Source organism: Macrobrachium nipponense, chromosome 37 (genome assembly GCF_015104395.2).
Source record: "Macrobrachium nipponense isolate FS-2020 chromosome 37, ASM1510439v2, whole genome shotgun sequence".
NCBI lineage: Eukaryota > Metazoa > Arthropoda > Malacostraca > Decapoda > Palaemonidae > Macrobrachium > Macrobrachium nipponense.
Window position 1 is genome coordinate 57,202,338 of NC_061097.1, and position 11,650 is coordinate 57,213,987.

The following is an 11,650-nucleotide window of genomic DNA, read 5'->3' on the forward strand; positions in this document are numbered from 1 at the left end:
GTTTTCAGATATTGCCCCAGTGCTCTGTTCTCGATGTTGACACAGTCCTCTATACTTAGTAGTCCTCTCCCTCCTTCCTTTCGTGTTATGTATAGTCTGTCCGTATTTGCTCTTGGTTGTAGTGCTTTGTGTATTGTCATATGTTTCCTGGTTTTCTGATCTATGCTGCGGAGTTCTGCCTTCGTCCATTCCACTATTCCTGCGCTGTATCTGATTACTGGCACTGCCCATGTGTTTATGGCTTTTATCATATTTCCGGCGTTGAGTTTTGACTTGAGTATTATTATTATTATTATTATTATTTATTGCGTTTTTTAAGTTTTATATTTCATAAGTTTCGTTCTTGAGTTTTGACTTGAGTATTATTATTATTATTATTATTATTATTATTATTATTATTATTATTATTATTATTATTTATTGCGTTTTTTAAGTTTTATATTTCATAAGTTTCGTTTCTTGAATCCTTCCCTTTTTATGACTCATCTTAATGAACTACAAGATGATATCATTCTCTGCTTCAAACAAAAACATTCAGGCAACGAAAAACATTTAAAGAACCGTGTTATTGTCCCTCCCTGGAGATGGTGCAGTTGACATTGCCAACCTACTCGATGAATCTCAAAGAATGTCCCACAAGGACAGTCTACCTTGCATCAAGAACTGTTTCAATCAGGAAGGACAGTCCTTGAGTCTGGATTGGCCACAAAGAAAATTGTCCAAATCTCCCTGTCACTTCAATAATCGAGAATACTTCATATTCGCATGTACGCAGCTACACCAAATTATATAAAAACTAGTATAAATAAAAGTGTCAGGCGATGCCTTGTGAATCAGTGACTTCAATAATAGGGATGGAATCACAAAGAGCTATTTTGCATGATAAATTTATTTGCAGAATAATCATAAAACATATTTAAGAAATAAAAAAAGTTTTCAATTTAAGATTCTTCCATTTATAATTAGGATGAAAAGAATGTTCTCAGTCAAATTCGTAATCATGATAAATGGTTCTCAGTCTAGCAGCAGACAACCCCAGTTCTCACCCGTCTGGTTGCAAGGGTTAGCCACTTTCGTTTGAATCCTCTCCTGAAAAGAAAAGGAGATCAAAGGCTTAAGAAACATGAAGGCAAAGAACGAGAAAAATTGCCGTAGTATTCTTAAAAATAGGCATCATTCATCATTACTGCATGATTCTTTAATTAAACTTTTAGAGGGATTTCTGTATGATGATAATACTTACCAAAGGAGTCTAATCAAAATCAGCTAAAAAGAGGAAAAAGGAGATTATGAAAATAATGGCAGTAACAACAATACCAGTGAAATACGTCCTAAGCACATGGTAATGACCCAAGATGGAATCTTGAATGAATAACCATGAGAAGAAAAGGTCCCATGACTAGCAGCTGAATAAAGCAGTGTTTCTCATTTCAAGGCCTAATGGAAAGGGCAGAATGAATGAAAGGGGAGGTACAAGGAGTTAAACCTGGAGTAAGTGGTGAAGGAAGGAAGGAAGGAAGGAAGGAAGGATAGAAGACTAAGTGTGAGGAAAATCGGAAGCAGTAAGAAATGTCCAGAGAAAAAAAGTTTTCCAAACCATGCAGTTCAAGTATTGTTTATTTCCACCCAGTAAAAGTGTGAAGCTGTGGTTTGTTGCGTTGAAAACATCCCTTTCTGAGAAGACGATGATCCTCTCATGAGTCTCAAGAGAATGGATGCTGCCAATAAGATTCCCTTTTGAAAACTGAAAATAAGTCTTCTCTGCAACAAAGGAGACCAAGATTAAGGGAAAGGGTGATACAAGATGGAATGTAGGTCCTAAAGGAGAGGTGACAAGGACACTAAGACCTTCAGAAGAAGTGGCAAAAGAAAGCCAGTAGGAGCTATAGGAGATGTAGCAAAGGAAAGTCTTTCCTGAAGAAGAGGTGACAATGAAAAATAAAGACCAATGATCAGATGAACTACCTTTTATTACACCCTGTAGAGAAGAGACACTAAATGATAAAGCTTTAAAATAACTGGATTGAAAAATAAAGATCTAGTTTTATTCAAGGTTGATCTTGTTGACCCTGAACTTTTCTCAAACAAATTGACTGAAGAAGGAAAGAAGTGAGAAGGAAGGGTTAAATCACCAGGGGAATGAATGATTAGAAGTAGATTGGTAAACTCATTCTTAAGAAGGAGTGAAGGAGCATTTGAAAGAACGCACCCATCACCTTCCTTCACCACTAACAACGATTAGGGTGGAGATGTCGCGTTTTCAATCTTAATAAAAGTAGTAAACTGGTAAATAGATAGCAACAGAACAATAGAGTCTATTATTATTCAGAAGAGGTAGAAGTACCCTATTCATATGGAACAAGCTCACCACTTGGTTCATTGATTTGAAAGGGCAATATAGAAAGAAGAGATCCTATGTATCAAAAAATAAGAAATGAATTAATAAATAGATAAAATCCTAAGCATTCACACTGATGAACAACATCATAATGTTTGGTGTTGTGGTTAAACAATCTCTATTCAATCAATCACAGAGGTTCTCCTCATGATCAAAAATCAAGAAAATGGAAGTCTTTCTTACCATTACCGACCATTCCCGTTCCCATTCCCGATTCCATTCCCGTTCCCAATAGCGTTCCCATTACCGTGCCCGTGAGGATCCACGCAACAGCGACAGTTCCCTTGACCACAGAATTTGAAGACCTTCCCGGGACACACGTGGGCACCGTCCTTTCGGAAGCAGTAGCCTCCAGCAGCTGTGCACTTGTTCGTATCGTCGCAACCTTTGATCGTCGACGAGAAAACCATATATGTTATTACTGTTATTATTATCATTAGGGAAAAACTCTCTATCACGAGAGTATGTATAATGTTCTAAAGGGTCTACAATAATACAAAGTGTAAAAAGTCCGTGTATAATTTTGAAGACTTTACAGATAGCTTTCGAACCCTTCCCTGGGTTCATCTTCAGTTAATTTTTGGACTGAAGATGAACCCAGGGAAGGGTTCGAAAGCTATCTGTAGTCTTCAAAATTATACACGGACTTTTTACACTTTGTATTATTGTGGACCCTTTAGAACATTATTATTATTATTATTATTATTATTATTATTATTATTATTATTATTATTATTATTATTATTATTATTATTATTATTATTATTATTATTATTATTATTATTATTATTATTATTATTATTCTGAAGACGATGAACCCTATTCATATGGAACGAGCCAGCCAAAGGGGCCACTGACTTGAATTGCAATTAAAGCTTCCAAAGAATATGGTCACCATCAGGAAGTAAAGGGAAATTTAGAAAGAAGAAATCTAACTTATCAAACAGAAAAATACATTAATAAATGAATGAATAGATCAAATTGTATTCAGATTCAAGGAAAATAGCACCGGGGCAGTCATGCATTGCATCTTCTTCGCTAGAACTTTTGAAGAAGAAGTTCCAATTGCACGGCTTCCTCAGTAGGGAGACTGTTTCCCTGTCCTTTGGCGAGGAAGAAAGGACTTCTGTCACTATCATATGAATAATGAACTTTTCCATGCTTTTACATTACAGAATAAAGAATAAATCTTACAGTACAAATTACTGATGATCAATCAGGTCATAACTTGAACTGAAACAAGCAGGCGCACCCAAATATATATTACTCTTTGATATATGTATGTATATGTGTGTGTGTATATATATATATATATATATATATATATATATATATATATATATATATATATATATTATGACGAACTGTAATTCTCCTTCATTATATACATTTATACATATTTTATTTTTAGTTGAAGAATTTCGTAGTTTTACTTTCGAGTATTTCCGCCTTTTGCCTACAAAACATCTCTTGATCGCCCAGCCGATCCTACTTCCACTCAGTCAGCAATGCTCCTTCCTTGCTTTCCATTTTCAACTTCCCTTTGGAGACCTTCGCTATTTTGGTTAATGGGGAGTTTACTTCCAACTACGATTGTGACAGTTGTGTTTTTATCTTACTTTCTATTTAATACCATAATACTATTGTGAAATATCTATTTAAGTAAGTTCGTATTGTGTGGTGATATTTAATTTGAGTTACGTTGGCTTAGTAGAGTTGTATTATAGTTATAAATATGTTAACAGTATTTCCTTTATCACCATATGAGTCAAGGATCTGTGAAAAGATACAAAGTAAAGGTCTATAAAATCTCCAAATAATTAAACTATTCCATAAGCGGTTTTTTTCGTTTTTATCTTTTCTTTGTCCTCATAGAGAAACATCAGTTTATAACATCCAGAATAAAGTCAATACAAATTTCATTCGAAGAGCTGACAATATATGTGTATATATGACGGGGAGACTAGTGTCATGAGCGATCTAGTATCCTATTTTAGCCCAGGCCAGAAGAAAACAGGAACAGGAGTCGAAGGAAGGGGTTAAATGCTCCAAGTCAGGAAAAGCAGAAGCAGAAAGAGAATTCTAAAGTCAGGCAGTAGAAGGGAGTCAATGAAAAATATTCCACAACAGATTTTGAGGTCTAATCTTACCACTGAAGAGGATGATTCACTCACCTCCCTTGCAACAGGAGCAGCTGTCTCCAAGGCAGCCATTGGGGTCGAGAACACCTGTGCAGTTGCCTGATTCAGAAGGAGAAATGCAGAACCCGCCAGCATCTTCGCAGACAGGTAGTGCGACGCAAGTAGACGTATCTGAAAAAAAAGATGAACTCTTATGATTAGCAGTAGAATCATTGAAAGGATGAAGATCCCTATTCCTATGGAACAAGCCCACCAAAGTGGGCTGTTGACTGGAGTTCATTAGGATGAAGTAAGAGAAGGTCGACGGAAATAGAGAAAGAAGAGTTCTTACTTGTTAAATAAGAATAGATATCAAATAATACAAATATACACAAAAAGAAACGAGAGGAATTCAAATTACATGTATATATGTAATTGTCTATTTATACATAAATGCATATAAATGTCTTTTTCTGTAATGCAACAGTATCATAATTATGAAGATGTAAGGCCAATGAGAACACTGTTCTATCTTGCAACCATATAATAATCGGACACTGCTTCTTCTGTCTGTGTCCCTTTTTCAATTGTAAAATATTTACCAGTGAATGTCCTAAATATATGGCTGGAACATATAAAAAAAAATGTGTTTATATGGGCCTTTTACCTTCATACACACACACACACACACACACACACACATCACTCACTCTCATGCACACACATCGTGTGTGTGTGTGTTTGTGTATGCGTCTGTGTTGAGAAGAAGATTCTCAGATTTTATAAATGCAACAAAGTCGAGTCATGATCGTGACATCCAGTAGTTTAGACTGCTTCAAGCATCCCCCTCAGTGGCGGATCCAGGATTTAGGAAAGGCTGGGGGAGGGGGCGCCTGCTTGTTAAAGCAAGGTGGTCTGGGGTGAGAGGTATCTCCCCCATCGGCGTCCGCCCTGGGAGCAAAACGTTTTATAACATTTCACAAGTATTTTAGGGCAGGTTTTGGTACTTTTCTGGTGGTTGATATGAAAGACTTGTACCCAATAATTATTCTTACTAGATGGAAATTGCTACGGATTGAGGTTGGAAACATAAGACTGTCTCAAATATCCAAAGAAGACTTTCTATTAACATTGGGTATTGTACACATCCGTTCCAAGAAAGTCTCTCTCTCTCTCTCTGTCTCTGTTGCAACTCACGAATTTTGTTTCATTACTTTCCGCAGTTACCTGTTGTTCTGTTCTGTTCTTTGTTTCTCGTATTCTTACTCCCTCTGGACACTCTTAGTCATCCGTTGTTTCATCGTTGATTTTCCTTTTTCATATTTCTTTCTTTTATCCTCGATTTCTGAAAATCTGTCCCTTATACTACTATTGCTACAACAGCAGCTACTACTACTACTGCTACTAATATTATTATTATCATAAGTTTTGGTTTTTGCTGAAGGGCGCCATTCATAAGTGAAAGGGGTGGAGGCGGCCGGACGCCACCCCCCGCCCCCCTTCTTCAGCCACTGAATTCTTCCTTTACAATTGTAACAAAATTGGTTATGGAGAGGAAAGAGCTAAACTTCAACACTCCGCTTAAAATGAAATCTCTGTTGTTTTGATGCAGCGTTTTCAATTTAGGTGATTACTGCTGAAAATAAGGAGGACCTACAGAGAAGGGTTGGAAATTGGCATGAGTCTTTAGAGAGGGGCAGCTTGAAGGTGAAAGTGAATAAAACAGAGGTTTTGGCGAGCAGTAGAGAAGATAGAGACAGAATAATAATACAAGAAAGAAGAGGCTCAATTACAAAATAGGTAGAAAAGTTTAAATACTTAGGATGTACTTTAAGCCAATAGGGAGGATGTGAGGCTGAAGTTGACAGTAGGATAAAAGTGGCGCGGAGGAAGTGGAGAGAGGTAGCTGGAGTAGTATGTGATAAGAAAATGCCAATCAAGCTAAAAGTCAAGATCTATAGCACAGGGATAAAACTAGTTTTAATGAATGGCTCAGAAAAAAAGGCTCTAAGATAAAAAGAGGCATTAGAGCTTAAAAGAACAGAGATGAGAATGCTAAGGTGGATTGTGGGAATGCCGCTGCTTGAGAGATTGGAAAATGATGAAATAAGAAGGAGAGCGGGCATAGAAAAGATGTCAGAGGTGATAAGAGAGTCACGATTGAGGTGGTATGGGGATGTGTTGAGGATGGACGACGAGGAGGGAGTGAAGAGGACTTGATAGAAACCTGTTGGAGGAAGAAGATCAAGAGGGAGACAGAATGTGATGGCGAGATAAAGTGAGGGAAGATATGGAGAGAAGAGGTTTGGTGGAGGATGATGATGCCTTTGATGGAGGGCAGTGGAGGAGGAGAAGGCGCATCAAGCAACCAACTCCTTAGTGTAGGGATGGCGGTGGGGAAGAAGAGAGAAGAAGAAACATATTTCTGGATCAGTGAGGTAATTAATCAGTGATCTTGGTCTATTTAAGAAAATAAGGGAGAAAATGAGTTAATTAGAAAAACCAATTTTCCAACACATGATTATTGTTTGAAGTATTGGTTAAGTAAGGACAGTCACTTACCAGCAATGCAGCAAGTGCAAGCTGAGTCTGCGCATCCTGCGTCATAGGAAATCCCTGAACATCCAGCTTATGTGGTGCACTGTAGGCAGTACTCGAAAGTTCTTTGCAGCATCCTTCTCTTAGGCCTGGCTGCTGCAATCCCTTTCCTTCTTTCTACTGTACCTCCGTTCATAGTCTCTTTCTTTCTGCTGACTTCCCTTAACTCTCTTTTCCTAACAACTATAGTTCATAGTTCAGCTTCCTCTTCTTCTTCAGCTGATTCTTTGTTACCTGCTTCTCACAGATGGCACAATCGTCCGGCTGAGTTTCTTCTTCCGAACATTTGTATTCGTTGACTCGGTTTCCACAACAAAACCTTTTGTTGAATTTGTTTACTTCGTGAATCCTGGGTTGCGAGCGCTTAGTAGCTTAGTTTGGCAGGAAAATGTGTCCTCCACAATAATATTGAGTTGTGCATGTCAAACAAAGAAAACTAGGAAATATATCTGTGAAAGAAAACGTAATATTCTAAAATGATGGGTAACCAATATAAGTTTTTGCTTCAGTTCCCAATAAGTATTGCTCATATCAGATTTATTTATCAAAGAATAGCAAAGATATATGACAGTATTTAAAAATAGATAGAACTATATAACTATTCCACGGCGACCTACTATGGCAGTTGCCGTTATCCTATGCAGTTTTTTTCGTTCCACGATAACTAAACTTTTAATTACCTTTGAACTCTATACGTCGGTACACTGCACCCGTTGGTACCGTCATGTAGTCTTCAAAGGTAAATTACTGTTTAGTTACAGTCGTCCGAATAAATATTACTTTCAAATCTTGTACAGCAAGTAAAATAACGTAGGAAAACGTCAATTGCCATATTCTAGATCGCCGCGGAATGCTTATATAGAAATACCGTATCATCTAAACTGGACGATGAATGGAACTGTTAAACCTTAAAATGTCTTCATATTTCGTCTGTCTCCCTGTCGCGACACAGACCTTAAATAAATATATACGAATTGTTTATCAGCACCATTTCTTCTTCTTCTAGATGACGTCAGATTGTAGTAGTAGTAGTAGTAGTAGTGGGTGGGATATGCCTTTGAAACGACTCCCTTGCTTGTTTATTCCTCCTTTGTTTGTGTTTGTTTGAGTTCTCTTTTAGAAAACTTTCCTATTCTCCACTTCCTCCCTCAGTAGATCTACCAATAAGAGTATATTTGCTACTAATTCCTCTTTATTTTTTTTATATGGTTGGTGCATAAAACTATATCTATCTAATCTCATTGTATGCTGGCCAGTAAAGTAAGAAATGTTCTAAATTTTCATTTTGTTCCTCACCGCATAAACATTTTGTATCTCCTCCTTTTACCCTATTTCTATCATTTAATCCTAGTATACCTAGTCTGGCCCTACTGATCAGCATTTTTTTTCCCAGTGTTGTCATACCAGATTTCTTCTCTTATGTTTTCTTTATATTTTCTGTAGATTCTTAACGTTAACTTTTCATTTATTTCTTTCTGCCATGCTTTTCTGTCCCAACTGTTTATTATTTCTCTTTACTGTTTGTCTTTAACTGCTTCAATTGTACTTAAGTTTATGTTTAGTTCTTTCATATATTCTTTTACTTGCATTAGCCAGGGTTTTTTTTCATACTGATCCATGATTATCTCATATAGGAGCCTATTTCCACCATTCCTCAGTGTATGTTTCAAGTAGAATAGTTTATTCTTGATATCTCTTGAGTGGCAGGAAGAGGCCCCTATTTCAGATCTTAACGTACAACTTGCTGTGTAACTTGGCACTTTCAAAATTGCTCTATATGCTTGATTGTCTATCTTCTGAAATTCATTTATAGTTTTCTTGTCAAGTTTCATGACTTCCATGGCATACATGAATGATGGCATCGCTAATCCTTTCCAATACAATTTTCCTATTTTAACTCTGCTACAGCTTTTATTGATGACTGCATTAGCCATCTGCTTTGCTTTAATTTGGGCCCTTTTTATGTGTTCTCTGAAGCAGTCTTTCATGTTGTTGATTGTCACTCCCAGGTATTTAATATGCTTAACTATTTTTATTCCTTCTATGTGCTCTATATTTTCCACATCATCGATACTATACCAGTCGTTGTATATTACTCTTGCCCTTGTTTATGTTTAGGCCACATTCACTTGCTATTTCCATAAGGGTTTTCATTGCTTTTGTTATTTATTCTAGTGTGTGTCCTAGTATTAATCCATCATCTGCATATAACAGTGCCACTATCCTTATTACTTCATTTCTAAAACCTTCTGTTGTATTTTCTAATTTTTCTATTATCAGGTACGTTATTAGTAGAAAGAATATGGTTGAGCCATGCATCCCTGTCTTATTCCATTAGTTACATTTAGCTCTTTTTGTTCTATATTGTTAAAGCATAGGCTAGTTACATCATTTGCATATATCTTTGCGACTGCATTTATTACTTCTGCATGCAGCCTATATTTCATCATGACCTCAATGAGCTTTTTTCTATTAACTGAGTCAAATGGTTTTTGGAAGTCTATTGATACTACGAATAATGGGTCTTTTCTTCTGTACGTTTCTTGTATGCACTATTGTAATATATATAAAGCCTGATTGCAGTTCATTCATTTTTCCTATATTTCTAATATGCTTTTCTATTTTGGTTTTCAGGATCCCCATGAAAATTTTATATGATGCATTTGTTAGAGCAATTGGCCTTAGATTTTGATTGTGGTTTTTTTTCTTGGGCGTAAATGTTTTTTTTACTTAAACCAGCTTCTCTGCGTTTTCCTGCCCTTCAATATGCTGTTTAAACATTCTGCCAATTCTTTTTGAAGGTTGGTACTTTGTAAGAGTAGTTTGAACAGAACTGGCTTCATTCCGTCTGGCCCTGGTGCTTTATTTGCCTTCATTTTTTCGAGTTGATTTTTTACATATTCTGTTATGTTGATTTCTTCCATGGGTCTAATCTCTGTCTCTGTTAGATCATACACTCCATGCATGTGTTCTCTTAAAGATATATGGTATTTCATCTGTTGTCCTAATCTTTTCACTATTTCTTCCATGTCATGTTTGTACTGTTCTTTCTTGCTTTCATTCCATATCTCTCCTATTTTGTTTTTTTATTTTTGGTATATTGTTTCCCGGAATTTTACAGCTCTTTCCCTAGGGTTTCGTCCTTCATCTCTTGCTTATTTTCGTCGTATGTCCTTATCCATTCTTTTTCTGATGTGGTCTTTCCTCTAAGCATGTCTATAATATTCCCAGATTTTCCTGTGTCTGTTTTTATCATTCATTATCTCATTTCTAACCTTTTCTTCACATTCTTTCTTTATTATTATCTGTACTTTTTGTTTTTGTTTAAGATATGCTTCTTCATAGTATCTCTTTTCTTCTATTCTTGTGGCTTTCCTTTTTAATTTGTTATATATCCTTCTTTGGCTTATTTCTTTCTTTATTTCTTATGTGACCCATACTGGTTCTATTTCTTCTTGCTTTCCTGTCTTTAACCTTCTTTTGATTATCTTCTCTAGGTTATTTGCTTTTGCTTCACTCATTGTTTCTTCCAACTGGGTTAGATCTCCTTTTCTGTCTTGCTGGTTTTCTTTATACTCTATATATTCAAGGTATTTCCTGGTAGGCTCTTCTGTAACTTTCAAATATTTGATTTCTTTTGTTTCATTTCTGAATGTTTTCCTTACTTTAGTGTTCATTCTGAATTGGACCTTTATGAGGTGATGGTCTGATAGGTCATATTCATATTTTCCCTCATCTATCTCTATACATTCATAGTTTTTATATATATTTTGGTTGACTAGGGCAAAGTCTATAGTGCTGTTCTGATCTCCTCTACTCCAGGTTATCTCTCCTTTGCAGCTGGGATCTCCATTTAATAGCGTTCGGCTCCAACAAATGCGCATCGTCATATAAAATTTTCATGTCTGATCCAGAAAACCAAAATAGAAAAGCAGACTTTTTTTTCCCTTCTTTCTGTGTTGAAAAGGTGCCGTTGCAGATTCACGGAGGTTCACCGTTTCTCCTAAACGTGTTTTTTTAAATTTTTATTCCATGGGCCCTTATGAATAGCTGCGCCCTACATTATGCTTTTTTTTTTTAGATTTCTAGGTTTAGAAACCAGATGTCGTGAACCGAAAAAAGGAAAAAAGAAATTAAACTGCAAGCGTCACATCCCATAGGGCTTGTGACGAATTATTTGAGAACTATTCTTGCTTAATTCACCCTTATTCGACCGTTATCAAAGCCTTATTTGGCCTTCAAATAACCACTAATAACTGTTTTTTCCGTTGTTTAGGTTTCATTCCAGTAAATATACTCATACGCATGTCATTAGCGGTTCAATATGCACCCTTTTCCGCTTGGGAGACGAAAATGTCGGCAAAATGGCGCGAAAGTTAGTTGTAGTAGTAGGCGGGATATTCCTCTGAAACGGCTTCCTCCTTTGTTTCTGTTTGTTTGAGATTCTTCTCTCTGAAATACCGCAACTTTTTTTTTTAGAAAATCTTTCATATTCTCCAGTTCCTCCCTTAGTAGATCTATCAATAAGAGTATA

The 11,650-nt window shown here is 36.3% G+C and overlaps 1 long non-coding RNA gene across 1 annotated transcript; it reads right to left on the reverse strand.

Annotated features, from left to right (window-relative positions):
• Positions 1 to 871: 871 nt before the first annotated feature.
• On the reverse strand, positions 872 to 4,692 carry LOC135208999 (uncharacterized). Its single transcript, XR_010313277.1, has 3 exons — positions 4,573 to 4,692; positions 2,582 to 2,783; positions 872 to 1,089 (listed from the first exon to the last, which is right to left on the reverse strand). It is a non-coding gene; the product is annotated as an uncharacterized LOC135208999 (long non-coding RNA).
• Positions 4,693 to 11,650: the final 6,958 nt, after the last annotated feature.